Raw genomic sequence first — 19,454 nt, 5'->3', positions numbered from 1 at the left:
ACGAGCTCTAATTGATTACGAAAGAACTGCGCACACTCAAGGGATCAATGAAAATATTAGTGAATCAAATTTTTTGTTAATAAAAGTGCAGTTACAGGTCGTCTCCACAAATAAAAAGTAAACTTTTTTGAGAATTTGGTGTACTTTAACGTAGGTCTAGTGGTATGATTCTCGCTTTGGGTGGGAGAGGTTCTGGGTTCAATTCCTAAACAAGCCCTAAGCAGTGATTCTAAACTCTAAGCTTAATTTTCCAAATTGCCCCCCCTCAAGGGATCAATGAAAATGTATAAAATCAAGTAAAAGGCCCATATAAAAACTTAGTTTTAGATTGTGTTCCCTGTTAAAATCTCACAATACATGAGAATTTTGTAGAAAATTCATTTTTTGTGGCTTGTTGGTCTAGTCGTATGATTCTCGCTTAGGGTGCGAGAGGTCCCGGGTTCAATTCCCGGACAAGCCCTTAACAGTGCTTTTGAACTCTCAGCTTAATTTTCCAAATTGCCCCCCTCAAGGGATCAATGAAAATGTATAAAATCAAGTACAGTGTGACCTCAAATTACGAGCTCTAATTGATTACGAAAGAGCTTGTAACCCTTAGTTATTTTTTGCATTAAAATAACCATACCTTTAAATTAGTGGTAAAAGGCCAATATACAAACCTAGTTTTAGATTGTTCCTTGTTAAAATCTCACAATTCATGAGAATTTTTGTTGAAAGTTAATTTTTTGTGGCTTGTTGGTCTAGTCGTATGATTCTCGCTTTGGTGCGAGAGATCCCGGGTTCAATTCCCGGGCAAGCCCTTAACAGTTCGTTGAACTCTCAGCTAAATTTTCCAAACTGCGCACACTCAAGGGATCAATGAAAATTGTTGTGAATCAAATTTTTTGTTAATAAAAGTGCAGTTACAGGTCGTCTCCACAGATAAAATATAAACTCTTTTGAGAATTTGGTGTAATGTAACATAGGGCTTGTTGGTCTAGTGGTATGATTCTCACTTTGGGTGGGAGAGGTCCTGGGTTCAATTCCTGGAAAAGCCCTAAGCAGTGATTCTTAACTCTAAGCTTATTTTTCCAAATTGCCCACCCTCAAGGGATCAATGAAAATGTATAAAATCAAAAACAGTGGGACCTCAATTTAGAAACTCTAATTGTTTACGAAAGAGCTTGTAAGCCTTAGTTCTTTTTTTTTGCATCAAAATAGCCTTACCTTTAAATTAGTGGTAAAAGATCAATATACTAACGTAGTTTTAGATTGTGTTCCCTGTTAAAATCTCACAATTCATGAGAATTTTTGTTGAAAGTGCATATTTTGCGGCTTGTTGGTCTAGTCGTATGATTCTCGCTTAGGGTGCGAGAGGTCCCGGGTTCAATTCCCGGACAAGCCCTTAACAGTGCTTTTGAACTCTCAGCTTAATTTTCCAAATTGCCCCCCCTCAAGGGATCAATGAAAATGTATAAAATCAAGTACAGTGTGACCTCAAATTACGAGCTCTAATTGATTACGAAAGAGCTTGTAACCCTTAGTTATTTTTTGCATTAAAATAACCATACCTTTAAATTAGTGGTAAAAGGCCAATATACAAACCTAGTTTTAGATTGTTCCTTGTTAAAATCTCACAATTCATGAGAATTTTTGTTGAAAGTTAATTTTTTGTGGCTTGTTGGTCTAGTCGTATGATTCTCGCTTTGGTGCGAGAGATCCCGGGTTCAATTCCCGGGCAAGCCCTTAACAGTTCGTTGAACTCTCAGCTAAATTTTCCAAACTGCGCACACTCAAGGGATCAATGAAAATTGTTGTGAATCAAATTTTTTGTTAATAAAAGTGCAGTTACAGGTCGTCTCCACAGATAAAATATAAACTCTTTTGAGAATTTGGTGTAATGTAACATAGGGCTTGTTGGTCTAGTGGTATGATTCTCACTTTGGGTGGGAGAGGTCCTGGGTTCAATTCCTGGAAAAGCCCTAAGCAGTGATTCTTAGCTCTAAGCTTATTTTTCCAAATTGCCCACCCTCAAGGGATCAATGAAAATGTATAAAATCAAAAACAGTGGGACCTCAATTTAGAAACTCTAATTGTTTACGAAAGAGCTTGTAAGCCTTAGTTCTTTTTTTTTGCATCAAAATAGCCTTACCTTTAAATTAGTGGTAAAAGATCAATATACTAACGTAGTTTTAGATTGTGTTCCCTGTTAAAATCTCACAATTCATGAGAATTTTTGTTGAAAGTGCATATTTTGCGGCTTGTTGGTCGAGTCGTATGATTCTCGCTTAGGTAGCGAGAGGTCCCGGGTTTAATTCCCGGACAAGCCCTTAACAGTGCATTTGAACTCTCAGCTTAATTTTCCAAATTGCCCCCCCTCAAGGGATCAATGAAAATGTATAAAGTCAAGTACAGTGTGCCCTCAAATTACGAGCTCTAATTGTTTACGAAAGAGCTTGTAACCCTTAGTTATTTTTTGCATTAAAATAACCATACCTTTAAATTAGTGGTAAAAGGCCAATATACAAACCTAGTTTTAGATTGTTCCTTGTTAAAATCTCACAATTCATGAGAATTTTTGTTGAAAGTTAATTTTTTGTGGCTTGTTGGTCTAGTCGTATGATTCTCGCTTTGGTGCGAGAGATCCCGTGTTCAATTCCCGGGCAAGCCCTTAACAGTTTCTTGAACATTTAGCAAAATTTTCCAAACTGCGCACACTCAGGGGATCAATGAAAATTGTTGTGAATCAAATTTTTTGTTAATAAAAGTGCAGTTACAGGTCGTCTCCACAGATAAAATATAAACTCTTTTGAGAATTTGGTGTAATGTAACATAGGGCTTGTTGGTCTAGTGGTATGATTCTCACTTTGGGTGGGAGAGGTCCTGGGTTCAATTCCTGGAAAAGCCCTAAGCAGTGATTCTTAACTCTAAGCTTATTTTTCCAAATTGCCCACCCTCAAGGGATCAATGAAAATGTATAAAATCAAAAACAGTGGGACCTCAATTTAGAAACTCTAATTGTTTACGAAAGAGCTTGTAAGCCTTAGTTCTTTTTTTTGCATCAAAATAGCCATACCTTTAAATAAGTGGTAAAAGGCCAATATACTTGCATAGTTTTAGATTGTGTTCCCTGTCAAAATCTCACAATTCATGACAATTTTTGTTGATAGTTCATTTTGTGGCTTGTTGGTCTAGTCGTATGATTCTCGCTTAGGGTGCGAGAGGTCCAGTGTTGAATTCCCGGACAACCCCTTAACAGTGCTTTAGAACTCTCAGCTCAATTTTCCAAACAGCACACACTCAAGGGATCAATGAAAATGTATAAAATCAAGTACAGTGGGACCTGAAATTACGAGCTCTAATTGATTACGAAAGAACTGCGCACACTCAAGGGATCAATGAAAATATTAGTGAATCAAATTTTTTGTTAATAAAAGTGCAGTTACAGGTCGTCTCCACAAATAAAAAGTAAACTTTTTTGAGAATTTGGTGTACTTTAACGTAGGTCTAGTGGTATGATTCTCGCTTTGGGTGGGAGAGGTTCTGGGTTCAATTCCTAAACAAGCCCTAAGCAGTGATTCTAAACTCTAAGCTTAATTTTCCAAATTGCCCCCCCTCAAGGGATCAATGAAAATGTATAAAATCAAGTAAAAGGCCCATATAAAAACTTAGTTTTAGATTGTGTTCCCTGTTAAAATCTCACAATACATGAGAATTTTGTAGAAAATTCATTTTTTGTGGCTTGTTGGTCTAGTCGTATGATTCTCGCTTAGGGTGCGAGAGGTCCCGGGTTCAATTCCCGGACAAGCCCTTAACAGTGCTTTTGAACTCTCAGCTTAATTTTCCAAATTGCCCCCCTCAAGGGATCAATGAAAATGTATAAAATCAAGTACAGTGTGACCTCAAATTACGAGCTCTAATTGATTACGAAAGAGCTTGTAACCCTTAGTTATTTTTTGCATTAAAATAACCATACCTTTAAATTAGTGGTAAAAGGCCAATATACAAACCTAGTTTTAGATTGTTCCTTGTTAAAATCTCACAATTCATGAGAATTTTTGTTGAAAGTTAATTTTTCGTGGCTTGTTGGTCTAGTCGTATGATTCTCGCTTTGGTGCGAGAGATCCCGGGTTCAATTCCCGGGCAAGCCCTTAACAGTTCGTTGAACTCTCAGCTAAATTTTCCAAACTGCGCACACTCAAGGGATCAATGAAAATTGTTGTGAATCAAATTTTTTGTTAATAAAAGTGCAGTTACAGGTCGTCTCCACAGATAAAATATACACTCTTTTGAGAATTTGGTGTAATGTAACATAGGGCTTGTTGGTCTAGTGGTATGATTCTCACTTTGGGTGGGAGAGGTCCTGGGTTCAATTCCTGGAAAAGCCCTAAGCAGTGATTCTTAACTCTAAGCTTATTTTTCCAAATTGCCCCACCCTCAAGGGATCAATGAAAATGTATAAAATCAAAAACAGTGGGACCTCAATTTAGAAACTCTAATTGTTTACGAAAGAGCTTGTAAGCCTTAGTTCTTTTTTTTTGCATCAAAATAGCCTTACCTTTAAATTAGTGGTAAAAGATCAATATACTAACGTAGTTTTAGATTGTGTTCCCTGTTAAAATCTCACAATTCATGAGAATTTTTGTTGAAAGTGCATATTTTGCGGTCGTATGATTCTCGCTTAGGTAGCGAGAGGTCCCGGGTTTAATTCCCGGACAAGCCCTTAACAGTGCATTTGAACTCTCAGCTTAATTTTCCAAATTGCCCCCCCTCAAGGGATCAATGAAAATGTATAAAGTCAAGTACAGTGTGCCCTCAAATTACGAGCTCTAATTGATTACGAAAGAGCTTGTAACCCTTAGTTATTTTTTGCATTAAAATAACCATACCTTTAAATTAGTGGTAAAAGGCCAATATACAAACCTAGTTTTAGATTGTTCCTTGTTAAAATCTCACAATTCATGAGAATTTTTGTTGAAAGTTAATTTTTTTGTGGCTTGTTGGTCTAGTCGTATGATTCTCGCTTTGGTGCGAGGGATCCCGTGTTCAAATCCCGGGCAAGCCCTTAACAGTTCCTTGAACTCTCAGCTAAATTTTCCAAACTGCGCACACTCAAGGGATCAATGAAAATTGTTGTGAATCAAATTTTTTCTTAATAAAAGTGCAGTTACAGGTCGTCTCCACAGATAAAATATAAACTTTTTTGAGAATTTGGTGTAATTTAACATAGGACTTGTTGGTCTAGTGGTATGATTCTCGCTTTGGGTGGGAGAGGTCTTGGGTTCAATTCCTGGACAAGCCCCAAGCAGTGATTCTTAACTCTAAGCTTATTTTTCCAAATTGCCCACCCCCAAGGGATCAATGAAAATGTATAAAATCAAAAACAGTGGGACCTCGATTTAGAAACTCTAATTGTTTACGAAAGAGCTTGTAACCCTTAGTTATTTTTTGCATTAAAATAACCATACCTTTAAATTAGTGGTAAAAGGCCAATATACAAACCTAGTTTTAGATTGTTCCTTGTTAAAATCTCACAATTCATGAGAATTTTTGTTGAAAGTTAATTTTTTGTGGCTTGTTGGTCTAGTCGTATGATTCTCGCTTTGGTGCGAGAGATCCCGTGTTCAATTCCCGGGCAAGCCCTTAACAGTTTCTTGAACATTTAGCAAAATTTTCCAAACTGCGCACACTCAGGGGATCAATGAAACTTGTTGTGAATCAAATTTTTTGTTAATAAAAGTGCAGTTACAGGTCGTCTCCACGGATAAAATATAAACTTTTTTGAGAATTTGGTGTAATTTAACATAGGGCTTGTTGGTTTAGTGGTATGATTCTCGCTTTGGGTGGGAGAGGTCTTGGGTTCAATTCCTGGACAAGCCCCAAGCAGTAATTCTTAACTCTAAGCTTATTTTTCCAAATTGCCCCCCCTCAAGGGATCAATGAAATTGTATAAAATCAAAAACAGTGGGACCTCAATTTAGAAACTCTAACTGTTTACGAAAGAGCTTGTAACCCTTAGTTATTTTTTGCATTAAAATAACCATACCTTTAAATTAGTGGTAAAAGGCCAATATACTTGCATAGTTTTAGATTGTGTTCCCTGTCAAAATCTCACAATTCATGACAATTTTTGTTGATAGTTCATTTTGTGGCTTGTTGGTCTAGTCGTATGATTCTCGCTTAGGGTGCGAGAGGTCCAGTGTTCAATTCCCGGACAACCCCTTAACAGTGCTTTAGAACTCTCAGCTCATTTTCCAAACAGCACACACTCAAGGGATCAATGAAAATGTATAAAATCAAGTACAGTGGGACCTGAAATTACGAGCTCTAATTGATTACGAAAGAACTGCGCACACTCAAGGGATCAATGAAAATATTAGTGAATCAAATTTTTTGTTAATAAAAGTGCAGTTACAGGTCGTCTCCACAAATAAAAAGTAAACTTTTTTGAGAATTTGGTGTACTTTAACGTAGGTCTAGTGGTATGATTCTCGCTTTGGGTGGGAGAGGTTCTGGGTTCAATTCCTAAACAAGCCCTAAGCAGTGATTCTAAACTCTAAGCTTAATTTTCCAAATTGCCCCCCCCTCAAGGGATCAATGAAAATGTATAAAATCAAGTAAAAGGCCCATATAAAAACTTAGTTTTAGATTGTGTTCCCTGTTAAAATCTCACAATACATGAGAATTTTTGTAGAAAATTCATTTTTTGTGGCTTGTTGGTCTAGTCGTATGATTCTCGCTTAGGGTGCGAGAGGTCCCGGGTTCAATTCCCGGACAAGCCCTTAACAGTGCTTTTGAACTCTCAGCTTAATTTTCCAAATTGCCCCCTCTCAAGGGATCAATGAAAATGTATAAAATCAAGTACAGTGTGACCTCAAATTACGAGCTCTAATTTATTACGAAAGAGCTTGTAACCCTTAGTTATTTTTTGCATTAAAATAACCATACCTTTAAATTAGTGGTAAGAGGCCAATATACAAACCTAGTTTTAGATTGTTCCTTGTTAAAATCTCACAATTCATGAGAATTTTTGTTGAAAGTTAATTTTTTGTGGCTTGTTGGTCTAGTCGTATGATTCTCGCGTTGGTGCGAGAGATCCCGGGTTCAATTCCCGGGCAAGCCCTTAACAGTTCGTTGAACTCTCAGCTAAATTTTCCAAACTGCGCACACTCAAGGGATCAATGAAAATTGTTGTGAATCAAATTTTTTGTTAATAAAAGTGCAGTTACAGGTCGTCTCCACAGATAAAATATAAACTCTTTTGAGAATTTGGTGTAATGTAACATAGGGCTTGTTGGTCTAGTGGTATGATTCTCACTTTGGGTGGGAGAGTCCTGGGTTCAATTCCTGGAAAAGCCCTAAGCAGTGATTCTTAACTCTAAGCTTATTTTTCCAAATTGCCCACCCTCAAGGGATCAATGAAAATGTATAAAATCAAAAACAGTGGGACCTCAATTTAGAAACTCTAATTGTTTACGAAAGAGCTTGTAAGCCTTAGTTCTTTTTTTTGCATCAAAATAGCCATACCTTTAAATAAGTGGTAAAAGGCCAATATACTTGCATAGTTTTAGATTGTGTTCCCTGTCAAAATCTCACAATTCATGACAATTTTTGTTGATAGTTCATTTTGTGGCTTGTTGGTCTAGTCGTATGATTCTCGCTTAGGGTGCGAGAGGTCCAGTGTTCAATTCCCGGACAACCCCTTAACAGTGCTTTAGAACTCTCAGCTCAATTTTCCAAACAGCACACACTCAAGGGATCAATGAAAATGTATAAAATCAAGTACAGTGGGACCTGAAATTACGAGCTCTAATTGATTACGAAAGAACTGCGCACACTCAAGGGATCAATGAAAATATTAGTGAATCAAATTTTTTGTTAATAAAAGTGCAGTTACAGGTCGTCTCCACAAATAAAAAGTAAACTTTTTTGAGAATTTGGTGTACTTTAACGTAGGTCTAGTGGTATGATTCTCGCTTTGGGTGGGAGAGGTTCTGGGTTCAATTCCTAAACAAGCCCTAAGCAGTGATTCTAAACTCTAAGCTTAATTTTCCAAATTGCCCCCCCCTCAAGGGATCAATGAAAATGTATAAAATCAAGTAAAAGGCCCATATAAAAACTTAGTTTTAGATTGTGTTCCCTGTTAAAATCTCACAATACATGAGAATTTTTGTAGAAAATTCATTTTTTGTGGCTTGTTGGTCTAGTCGTATGATTCTCGCTTAGGGTGCGAGAGGTCCCGGGTTCAATTCCCGGACAAGCCCTTAACAGTGCTTTTGAACTCTCAGCTTAATTTTCCAAATTGCCCCCTCTCAAGGGATCAATGAAAATGTATAAAATCAAGTACAGTGTGACCTCAAATTACGAGCTCTAATTTATTACGAAAGAGCTTGTAACCCTTAGTTATTTTTTGCATTAAAATAACCATACCTTTAAATTAGTGGTAAGAGGCCAATATACAAACCTAGTTTTAGATTGTTCCTTGTTAAAATCTCACAATTCATGAGAATTTTTGTTGAAAGTTAATTTTTTGTGGCTTGTTGGTCTAGTCGTATGATTCTCGCGTTGGTGCGAGAGATCCCGGGTTCAATTCCCGGGCAAGCCCTTAACAGTTCGTTGAACTCTCAGCTAAATTTTCCAAACTGCGCACACTCAAGGGATCAATGAAAATTGTTGTGAATCAAATTTTTTGTTAATAAAAGTGCAGTTACAGGTCGTCTCCACAGATAAAATATAAACTCTTTTGAGAATTTGGTGTAATGTAACATAGGGCTTGTTGGTCTAGTGGTATGATTCTCACTTTGGGTGGGAGAGTCCTGGGTTCAATTCCTGGAAAAGCCCTAAGCAGTGATTCTTAACTCTAAGCTTATTTTTCCAAATTGCCCACCCTCAAGGGATCAATGAAAATGTATAAAATCAAAAACAGTGGGACCTCAATTTAGAAACTCTAATTGTTTACGAAAGAGCTTGTAAGCCTTAGTTCTTTTTTTTGCATCAAAATAGCCATACCTTTAAATAAGTGGTAAAAGGCCAATATACTTGCATAGTTTTAGATTGTGTTCCCTGTCAAAATCTCACAATTCATGACAATTTTTGTTGATAGTTCATTTTGTGGCTTGTTGGTCTAGTCGTATGATTCTCGCTTAGGGTGCGAGAGGTCCAGTGTTCAATTCCCGGACAACCCCTTAACAGTGCTTTAGAACTCTCAGCTCAATTTTCCAAACAGCACACACTCAAGGGATCAATGAAAATGTATAAAATCAAGTACAGTGGGACCTGAAATTACGAGCTCTAATTGATTACGAAAGAACTGCGCACACTCAAGGGATCAATGAAAATATTAGTGAATCAAATTTTTTGTTAATAAAAGTGCAGTTACAGGTCGTCTCCACAAATAAAAAGTAAACTTTTTTGAGAATTTGGTGTACTTTAACGTAGGTCTAGTGGTATGATTCTCGCTTTGGGTGGGAGAGGTTCTGGGTTCAATTCCTAAACAAGCCCTAAGCAGTGATTCTAAACTCTAAGCTTAATTTTCCAAATTGCCCCCCCTCAAGGGATCAATGAAAATGTATAAAATCAAGTAAAAGGCCCATATAAAAACTTAGTTTTAGATTGTGTTCCCTGTTAAAATCTCACAATACATGAGAATTTTGTAGAAAATTCATTTTTTGTGGCTTGTTGGTCTAGTCGTATGATTCTCGCTTAGGGTGCGAGAGGTCCCGGGTTCAATTCCCGGACAAGCCCTTAACAGTGCTTTTGAACTCTCAGCTTAATTTTCCAAATTGCCCCCCTCAAGGGATCAATGAAAATGTATAAAATCAAGTACAGTGTGACCTCAAATTACGAGCTCTAATTGATTACGAAAGAGCTTGTAACCCTTAGTTATTTTTTGCATTAAAATAACCATACCTTTAAATTAGTGGTAAAAGGCCAATATACAAACCTAGTTTTAGATTGTTCCTTGTTAAAATCTCACAATTCATGAGAATTTTTGTTGAAAGTTAATTTTTTGTGGCTTGTTGGTCTAGTCGTATGATTCTCGCTTTGGTGCGAGAGATCCCGGGTTCAATTCCCGGGCAAGCCCTTAACAGTTCGTTGAACTCTCAGCTAAATTTTCCAAACTGCGCACACTCAAGGGATCAATGAAAATTGTTGTGAATCAAATTTTTTGTTAATAAAAGTGCAGTTACAGGTCGTCTCCACAGATAAAATATAAACTCTTTTGAGAATTTGGTGTAATGTAACATAGGGCTTGTTGGTCTAGTGGTATGATTCTCACTTTGGGTGGGAGAGGTCCTGGGTTCAATTCCTGGAAAAGCCCTAAGCAGTGATTCTTAACTCTAAGCTTATTTTTCCAAATTGCCCACCCTCAAGGGATCAATGAAAATGTATAAAATCAAAAACAGTGGGACCTCAATTTAGAAACTCTAATTGTTTACGAAAGAGCTTGTAAGCCTTAGTTCTTTTTTTTTTGCATCAAAATAGCCTTACCTTTAAATTAGTGGTAAAAGATCAATATACTAACGTAGTTTTAGATTGTGTTCCCTGTTAAAATCTCACAATTCATGAGAATTTTTGTTGAAAGTGCATATTTTGCGGCTTGTTGGTCTAGTCGTATGATTCTCGCTTAGGGTGCGAGAGGTCCCGGGTTCAATTCCCGGACAAGCCCTTAACAGTGCTTTTGAACTCTCAGCTTAATTTTCCAAATTGCCCCCCCTCAAGGGATCAATGAAAATGTATAAAATCAAGTACAGTGTGACCTCAAATTACGAGCTCTAATTGATTACGAAAGAGCTTGTAACCCTTAGTTATTTTTTGCATTAAAATAACCATACCTTTAAATTAGTGGTAAAAGGCCAATATACAAACCTAGTTTTAGATTGTTCCTTGTTAAAATCTCACAATTCATGAGAATTTTTGTAGAAAATTCATTTTTTGTGGCTTGTTGGTCTAGTCGTATGATTCTCGCTTAGGGTGCGAGAGGTCCCGGGTTCAATTCCCGGACAAGCCCTTAACAGTGCTTTTGAACTCTCAGCTTAATTTTCCAAATTGCCCCCCCTCAAGGGATCAATGAAAATGTATAAAATCAAGTACAGTGTGACCTCAAATTACGAGCTCTAATTGATTACGAAAGAGCTTGTAACCCTTAGTTATTTTTTGCATTAAAATAACCATACCTTTAAATTAGTGGTAAGAGGCCAATATACACACCTAGTTTTAGATTGTTCCTTGTTAAAATCTCACAATTCATGAGAATTTTTGTTGAAAGTTTATTTTTGTGGCTTGTTGGTCTAGTCGTATGATTCTCGCTTTGGTGCGAGAGATCCCGGGTTCTATTCCCGGGCAAGCCCTTAACAGTTCGTTGAACTCTCAGCTAAATTTTCCAAACTGCGCACACTCAAGGGATCAATGAAAATTGTTGTGAATCAAATTTTTTGTTAATAAAAGTGCAGTTACAGGTCGTCTCCACAGATAAAATATAAACTCTTTTGAGAATTTGGTGTAATGTAACATAGGGCTTGTTGGTCTAGTGGTATGATTCTCACTTTGGGTGGGAGAGGTCCTGGGTTCAATTCCTGGAAAAGCCCTAAGCAGTGATTCTTAACTCTAAGCTTATTTTTCCAAATTGCCCACCCTCAAGGGATCAATGAAAATGTATAAAATCAAAAACAGTGGGACCTCAATTTAGAAACTCTAATTGTTTACGAAAGAGCTTGTAAGCCTTAGTTCTTTTTTTTGCATCAAAATAGCCATACCTTTAAATAAGTGGTAAAAGGCCAATATACTTGCATAGTTTTAGATTGTGTTCCCTGTCAAAATCTCACAATTCATGACAATTTTTGTTGATAGTTCATTTTGTGGCTTGTTGGTCTAGTCGTATGATTCTCGCTTAGGGTGCGAGAGGTCCAGTGTTCAATTCCCGGACAACCCCTTAACAGTGCTTTAGAACTCTCAGCTCAATTTTCCAAACAGCACACACTCAAGGGATCAATGAAAATGTATAAAATCAAGTACAGTGGGACCTGAAATTACGAGCTCTAATTGATTACGAAAGAACTGCGCACACTCAAGGGATCAATGAAAATATTAGTGAATCAAATTTTTTGTTAATAAAAGTGCAGTTACAGGTCGTCTCCACAAATAAAAAGTAAACTTTTTTGAGAATTTGGTGTACTTTAACGTAGGTCTAGTGGTATGATTCTCGCTTTGGGTGGGAGAGGTTCTGGGTTCAATTCCTAAACAAGCCCTAAGCAGTGATTCTAAACTCCAAGCTTAATTTTCCAAATTGCCCCCCCTCAAGGGATCAATGAAAATGTATAAAATCAAGTAAAAGGCCCATATAAAAACTTAGTTTTAGATTGTGTTCCCTGTTAAAATCTCACAATACATGAGAATTTTTGTAGAAAATTCATTTTTTGTGGCTTGTTGGTCTAGTCGTATGATTCTCGCTTAGGGTGCGAGAGGTCCCGGGTTCAATTCCCGGACAAGCCCTTAACAGTGCTTTTGAACTCTCAGCTTAATTTTCCAAATTGCCCCCCCTCAAGGGATCAATGAAAATGTATAAAATCAAGTACAGTGTGACCTCAAATTACGAGCTCTAATTGATTACGAAAGAGCTTGTAACCCTTAGTTATTTTTTGCATTAAAATAACCATACCTTTAAATTAGTGGTAAAAGGCCAATATACAAACCTAGTTTTAGATTGTTCCTTGTTAAAATCTCACAATTCATGAGAATTTTTGTTGAAAGTTAATTTTTTGTGGCTTGTTGGTCTAGTCGTATGATTCTCGCTTTGGTGCGAGAGATCCCGGGTTCAATTCCCGGGCAAGCCCTTAACAGTTCGTTGAACTCTCAGCTAAATTTTCCAAACTGCGCACACTCAAGGGATCAATGAAAATTGTTGTGAATCAAATTTTTTGTTAATAAAAGTGCAGTTACAGGTCGTCTCCACAGATAAAATATAAACTCTTTTGAGAATTTGGTGTAATGTAACATAGGGCTTGTTGGTCTAGTGGTATGATTCTCACTTTGGGTGGGAGAGGTCCTGGGTTCAATTCCTGGAAAAGCCCTAAGCAGTGATTCTTAGCTCTAAGCTTATTTTTCCAAATTGCCCACCCTCAAGGGATCAATGAAAATGTATAAAATCAAAAACAGTGGGACCTCAATTTAGAAACTCTAATTGTTTACGAAAGAGCTTGTAAGCCTTAGTTCTTTTTTTTTGCATCAAAATAGCCTTACCTTTAAATTAGTGGTAAAAGATCAATATACTAACGTAGTTTTAGATTGTGTTCCCTGTTAAAATCTCACAATTCATGAGAATTTTTGTTGAAAGTGCATATTTTGCGGCTTGTTGGTCGAGTCGTATGATTCTCGCTTAGGTAGCGAGAGGTCCCGGGTTTAATTCCCGGACAAGCCCTTAACAGTGCATTTGAACTCTCAGCTTAATTTTCCAAATTGCCCCCCCTCAAGGGATCAATGAAAATGTATAAAGTCAAGTACAGTGTGCCCTCAAATTACGAGCTCTAATTGTTTACGAAAGAGCTTGTAACCCTTAGTTATTTTTTGCATTAAAATAACCATACCTTTAAATTAGTGGTAAAAGGCCAATATACAAACCTAGTTTTAGATTGTTCCTTGTTAAAATCTCACAATTCATGAGAATTTTTGTTGAAAGTTAATTTTTTGTGGCTTGTTGGTCTAGTCGTATGATTCTCGCTTTGGTGCGAGAGATCCCGTGTTCAATTCCCGGGCAAGCCCTTAACAGTTTCTTGAACATTTAACAACATTTTCCAAACTGCGCACACTCAGGGGATCAATGAAAATTGTTGTGAATCAAATTTTTTGTTAATAAAAGTGCAGTTACAGGTCGTCTCCACAGATAAAATATAAACTCTTTTGAGAATTTGGTGTAATGTAACATAGGGCTTGTTGGTCTAGTGGTATGATTCTCACTTTGGGTGGGAGAGGTCCTGGGTTCAATTCCTGGAAAAGCCCTAAGCAGTGATTCTTAACTCTAAGCTTATTTTTCCAAATTGCCCACCCTCAAGGGATCAATGAAAATGTATAAAATCAAAAACAGTGGGACCTCAATTTAGAAACTCTAATTGTTTACGAAAGAGCTTGTAAGCCTTAGTTCTTTTTTTTTGCATCAAAATAGCCATACCTTTAAATAAGTGGTAAAAGGCCAATATACTTGCATAGTTTTAGATTGTGTTCCCTGTCAAAATCTCACAATTCATGACAATTTTTGTTGATAGTTCATTTTGTGGCTTGTTGGTCTAGTCGTATGATTCTCGCTTAGGGTGCGAGAGGTCCAGTGTTCAATTCCCGGACAACCCCTTAACAGTGCTTTAGAACTCTCAGCTCATTTTCCAAACAGCACACACTCAAGGGATCAATGAAAATGTATAAAATCAAGTACAGTGGGACCTGAAATTAGGAGCTCTAATTGATTACGAAAGAACTGCGCACACTCAAGGGATCAATGAAAATATTACTGAATCAAATTTTTTGTTAATAAAAGTGCAGTTACAGGTCGTCTCCACAAATAAAAAGTAAACTTTTTTGAGAATTTGGTGTACTTTAACGTAGGTCTAGTGGTATGATTCTCGCTTTGGGTGGGAGAGGTTCTGGGTTCAATTCCTAAACAAGCCCTAAGCAGTGATTGTAAACTCTAAGCTTAATTTTCCAAATTGCCCCCCCCTCAAGGGATCAATGAAAATGTATAAAATCAAGTAAAAGGCCCATATAAAAACTTAGTTTTAGATTGTGTTCCCTGTTAAAATCTCACAATACATGAGAATTTTTGTAGAAAATTCATTTTTTGTGGCTTGTTGGTCTAGTCGTATGATTCTCGCTTAGGGTGCGAGAGGTCCCGGGTTCAATTCCCGGACAAGCCCTTAACAGTGCTTTTGAACTCTCAGCTTAATTTTCCAAATTGCCCCCTCTCAAGGGATCAATGAAAATGTATAAAATCAAGTACAGTGTGACCTCAAATTACGAGCTCTAATTTATTACGAAAGAGCTTGTAACCCTTAGTTATTTTTTGCATTAAAATAACCATACCTTTAAATTAGTGGTAAGAGGCCAATATACAAACCTAGTTTTAGATTGTTCCTTGTTAAAATCTCACAATTCATGAGAATTTTTGTTGAAAGTTAATTTTTTGTGGCTTGTTGGTCTAGTCGTATGATTCTCGCGTTGGTGCGAGAGATCCCGGGTTCAATTCCCGGGCAAGCCCTTAACAGTTCGTTGAACTCTCAGCTAAATTTTCCAAACTGCGCACACTCAAGGGATCAATGAAAATTGTTGTGAATCAAATTTTTTGTTAATAAAAGTGCAGTTACAGGTCGTCTCCACAGATAAAATATAAACTCTTTTGAGAATTTGGTGTAATGTAACATAGGGCTTGTTGGTCTAGTGGTATGATTCTCACTTTGGGTGGGAGAGTCCTGGGTTCAATTCCTGGAAAAGCCCTAAGCAGTGATTCTTAACTCTAAGCTTATTTTTCCAAATTGCCCACCCTCAAGGGATCAATGAAAATGTATAAAATCAAAAACAGTGGGACCTCAATTTAGAAACTCTAATTGTTTACGAAAGAGCTTGTAAGCCTTAGTTCTTTTTTTTGCATCAAAATAGCCATACCTTTAAATAAGTGGTAAAAGGCCAATATACTTGCATAGTTTTAGATTGTGTTCCCTGTCAAAATCTCACAATTCATGACAATTTTTGTTGATAGTTCATTTTGTGGCTTGTTGGTCTAGTCGTATGATTCTCGCTTAGGGTGCGAGAGGTCCAGTGTTCAATTCCCGGACAACCCCTTAACAGTGCTTTAGAACTCTCAGCTCAATTTTCCAAACAGCACACACTCAAGGGATCAATGAAAATGTATAAAATCAAGTACAGTGGGACCTGAAATTACGAGCTCTAATTGATTACGAAAGAACTGCGCACACTCAAGGGATCAATGAAAATATTAGTGAATCAAATTTTTTGTTAATAAAAGTGCAGTTACAGGTCGTCTCCACAAATAAAAAGTAAACTTTTTTGAGAATTTGGTGTACTTTAACGTAGGTCTAGTGGTATGATTCTCGCTTTGGGTGGGAGAGGTTCTGGGTTCAATTCCTAAACAAGCCCTAAGCAGTGATTCTAAACTCTAAGCTTAATTTTCCAAATTGCCCCCCCTCAAGGGATCAATGAAAATGTATAAAATCAAGTAAAAGGCCCATATAAAAACTTAGTTTTAGATTGTGTTCCCTGTTAAAATCTCACAATACATGAGAATTTTGTAGAAAATTCATTTTTTGTGGCTTGTTGGTCTAGTCGTATGATTCTCGCTTAGGGTGCGAGAGGTCCCGGGTTCAATTCCCGGACAAGCCCTTAACAGTGCTTTTGAACTCTCAGCTTAATTTTCCAAATTGCCCCCCTCAAGGGATCAATGAAAATGTATAAAATCAAGTACAGTGTGACCTCAAATTACGAGCTCTAATTGATTACGAAAGAGCTTGTAACCCTTAGTTATTTTTTGCATTAAAATAACCATACCTTTAAATTAGTGGTAAAAGGCCAATATACAAACCTAGTTTTAGATTGTTCCTTGTTAAAATCTCACAATTCATGAGAATTTTTGTTGAAAGTTAATTTTTTGTGGCTTGTTGGTCTAGTCGTATGATTCTCGCTTTGGTGCGAGAGATCCCGGGTTCAATTCCCGGGCAAGCCCTTAACAGTTCGTTGAACTCTCAGCTAAATTTTCCAAACTGCGCACACTCAAGGGATCAATGAAAATTGTTGTGAATCAAATTTTTTGTTAATAAAAGTGCAGTTACAGGTCGTCTCCACAGATAAAATATAAACTCTTTTGAGAATTTGGTGTAATGTAACATAGGGCTTGTTGGTCTAGTGGTATGATTCTCACTTTGGGTGGGAGAGGTCCTGGGTTCAATTCCTGGAAAAGCCCTAAGCAGTGATTCTTAACTCTAAGCTTATTTTTCCAAATTGCCCACCCTCAAGGGATCAATGAAAATGTATAAAATCAAAAACAGTGGGACCTCAATTTAGAAACTCTAATTGTTTACGAAAGAGCTTGTAAGCCTTAGTTATTTTTTTTTGCATCAAAATAGCCTTACCTTTAAATTAGTGGTAAAAGATCAATATACTAACGTAGTTTTAGATTGTGTTCCCTGTTAAAATCTCACAATTCATGAGAATTTTTGTTGAAAGTGCATATTTTGCGGCTTGTTGGTCTAGTCGTATGATTCTCGCTTAGGGTGCGAGAGGTCCCGGGTTCAATTCCCGGACAAGCCCTTAACAGTGCTTTTGAACTCTCAGCTTAATTTTCCAAATTGCCCCCCCTCAAGGGATCAATGAAAATGTATAAAGTCAAGTACAGTGTGACCTCAAATTACGAGCTCTAATTGATTACGAAAGAGCTTGTAACCCTTAGTTATTTTTTGCATTAAAATAACCATACCTTTAAATTAGTGGTAAAAGGCCAATATACAAACCTAGTTTTAGATTGTTCCTTGTTAAAATCTCACAATTCATGAGAATTTTTGTTGAAAGTTAATTTTTTGTGGCTTGTTGGTCTAGTCGTATGATTCTCGCTTTGGTGCGAGAGATCCCGGGTTCAATTCCCGGGCAAGCCCTTAACAGTTCGTTGAACTCTCAGCTAAATTTTCCAAACTGCGCACACTCAAGGGATCAATGAAAATTGTTGTGAATCAAATTTTTTCTTAATAAAAGTGCAGTTACAGGTCGTCTCCACAGATAAAATATAAACTCTTTTGAGAATTTGGTGTAATGTAACATAGGGCTTGTTGGTCTAGTGGTATGATTCTCACTTTGGGTGGGAGAGGTCCTGGGTTCAATTCCTGGAAAAGCCCTAAGCAGTGATTCTTAGCTCTAAGCTTATTTTTCCAAATTGCCCACCCTCAAGGGATCAATGAAAATGTATAAAATCAAAAACAGTGGGACCTCAATTTAGAAACTCTAATTGTTTACGAAAGAGCTTGTAAGCCTTAGTTCTTTTTTTTTGCATCAAAATAGCCTTACCTTTAAATTAGTGGTAAAAGATCAATATACTAACGTAGTTTTAGATTGTGTTCCCTGTTAAAATCTCACAATTCATGAGAATTTTTGTTGAAAGTGCATATTTTGCGGCTTGTTGGTCGAGTCGTATGATTCTCGCTTAGGTAGCGAGAGGTCCCGGGTTTAATTCCCGGACAAGCCCTTAACAGTGCATTTGAACTCTCAGCTTAATTTTCCAAATTGCCCCCCCTCAAGGGATCAATGAAAATGTATAAAGTCAAGTACAGTGTGCCCTCAAATTACGAGCTCTAATTGTTTACGAAAGAGCTTGTAACCCTTAGTTATTTTTTGCATTAAAATAACCATACCTTTAAATTAGTGGTAAAAGGCCAATATACAAACCTAGTTTTAGATTGTTCCTTGTTAAAATCTCACAATTCATGAGAATTTTTGTTGAAAGTTAATTTTTTGTGGCTTGTTGGTCTAGTCGTATGATTCTCGCTTTGGTGCGAGAGATCCCGTGTTCAATTCCCGGGCAAGCCCTTAACAGTTTCTTGAACATTTAACAAAATTTTCCAAACTGCGCACACTCAGGGGATCAATGAAAATTGTTGTGAATCAAATTTTTTGTTAATAAAAGTGCAGTTACAGGTCGTCTCCACAGATAAAATATAAACTCTTTTGAGAATTTGGTGTAATGTAACATAGGGCTTGTTGGTCTAGTGGTATGATTCTCACTTTGGGTGGGAGAGGTCCTGGGTTCAATTCCTGGAAAAGCCCTAAGCAGTGATTCTTAACTCTAAGCTTATTTTTCCAAATTGCCCACCCTCAAGGGATCAATGAAAATGTATAAAATCAAAAACAGTGGGACCTCAATTTAGAAACTCTAATTGTTTACGAAAGAGCTTGTAAGCCTTAGTTCTTTTTTTTGCATCAAAATAGCCATACCTTTAAATAAGTGGTAAAAGGCCAATATACTTGCATAGTTTTAGATTGTGTTCCCTGTCAAAATCTCACAATTCATGACAATTTTTGTTGATAGTTCATTTTGTGGCTTGTTGGTCTAGTCGTATGATTCTCGCTTAGGGTGCGAGAGGTCCAGTGTTCAATTCCCGGACAACCCCTTAACAGTGCTTTAGAACTCTCAGCTCATTTTCCAAACAGCACACACTCAAGGGATCAATGAAAATGTATAAAATCAAGTACAGTGGGACCTGAAATTACGAGCTCTAATTGATTACGAAAGAACTGCGCACACTCAAGGGATCAATGAAAATATTAGTGAATCAAATTTTTTGTTAATAAAAGTGCAGTTACAGGTCGTCTCCACAAATAAAAAGTAAACTTTTTTGAGAATTTGGTGTACTTTAACGTAGGTCTAGTGGTATGATTCTCGCTTTGGGTGGGAGAGGTTCTGGGTTCAATTCCTAAACAAGCCCTAAGCAGTG

The 19,454-nt window shown here is 37.1% G+C and overlaps 12 non-coding genes across 12 annotated transcripts; all 12 read left to right on the top strand.

Moving 5' to 3' along the window:
* The first annotated feature begins 388 nt into the window (after positions 1-388).
* trnap-agg (transfer RNA proline (anticodon AGG)) lies at positions 389-460 on the top strand. Its single transcript has one exon. It is a non-coding gene; the product is annotated as a tRNA-Pro (tRNA).
* An 852-nt stretch (positions 461-1,312) lies between these two features.
* Positions 1,313-1,384, top strand: trnap-agg (transfer RNA proline (anticodon AGG)). Its single transcript has one exon. It is a non-coding gene; the product is annotated as a tRNA-Pro (tRNA).
* Positions 1,385-3,718: 2,334 nt separating this feature from the next.
* trnap-agg (transfer RNA proline (anticodon AGG)) lies at positions 3,719-3,790 on the top strand. The gene has a single exon. It is a non-coding gene; the product is annotated as a tRNA-Pro (tRNA).
* A 2,899-nt stretch (positions 3,791-6,689) lies between these two features.
* On the top strand, positions 6,690-6,761 carry trnap-agg (transfer RNA proline (anticodon AGG)). The gene has a single exon. It is a non-coding gene; the product is annotated as a tRNA-Pro (tRNA).
* Positions 6,762-8,171: 1,410 nt separating this feature from the next.
* On the top strand, positions 8,172-8,243 carry trnap-agg (transfer RNA proline (anticodon AGG)). The gene has a single exon. It is a non-coding gene; the product is annotated as a tRNA-Pro (tRNA).
* A 1,408-nt stretch (positions 8,244-9,651) lies between these two features.
* On the top strand, positions 9,652-9,723 carry trnap-agg (transfer RNA proline (anticodon AGG)). Its single transcript has one exon. It is a non-coding gene; the product is annotated as a tRNA-Pro (tRNA).
* An 853-nt stretch (positions 9,724-10,576) lies between these two features.
* On the top strand, positions 10,577-10,648 carry trnap-agg (transfer RNA proline (anticodon AGG)). Its single transcript has one exon. It is a non-coding gene; the product is annotated as a tRNA-Pro (tRNA).
* A 270-nt stretch (positions 10,649-10,918) lies between these two features.
* Positions 10,919-10,990, top strand: trnap-agg (transfer RNA proline (anticodon AGG)). Its single transcript has one exon. It is a non-coding gene; the product is annotated as a tRNA-Pro (tRNA).
* A 1,409-nt stretch (positions 10,991-12,399) lies between these two features.
* Positions 12,400-12,471, top strand: trnap-agg (transfer RNA proline (anticodon AGG)). Its single transcript has one exon. It is a non-coding gene; the product is annotated as a tRNA-Pro (tRNA).
* A 2,336-nt stretch (positions 12,472-14,807) lies between these two features.
* trnap-agg (transfer RNA proline (anticodon AGG)) lies at positions 14,808-14,879 on the top strand. Its single transcript has one exon. It is a non-coding gene; the product is annotated as a tRNA-Pro (tRNA).
* Positions 14,880-16,287: 1,408 nt separating this feature from the next.
* trnap-agg (transfer RNA proline (anticodon AGG)) lies at positions 16,288-16,359 on the top strand. Its single transcript has one exon. It is a non-coding gene; the product is annotated as a tRNA-Pro (tRNA).
* An 852-nt stretch (positions 16,360-17,211) lies between these two features.
* trnap-agg (transfer RNA proline (anticodon AGG)) lies at positions 17,212-17,283 on the top strand. The gene has a single exon. It is a non-coding gene; the product is annotated as a tRNA-Pro (tRNA).
* Positions 17,284-19,454: the final 2,171 nt, after the last annotated feature.

This window comes from Entelurus aequoreus, linkage group LG20 (assembly GCF_033978785.1).
Source record: "Entelurus aequoreus isolate RoL-2023_Sb linkage group LG20, RoL_Eaeq_v1.1, whole genome shotgun sequence".
NCBI classification, from domain to species: Eukaryota; Metazoa; Chordata; class Actinopteri; order Syngnathiformes; family Syngnathidae; genus Entelurus; species Entelurus aequoreus.
Note: the sequence above shows the minus strand (reverse complement) of the source record. Positions and strands in the feature narration are given on the sequence as shown.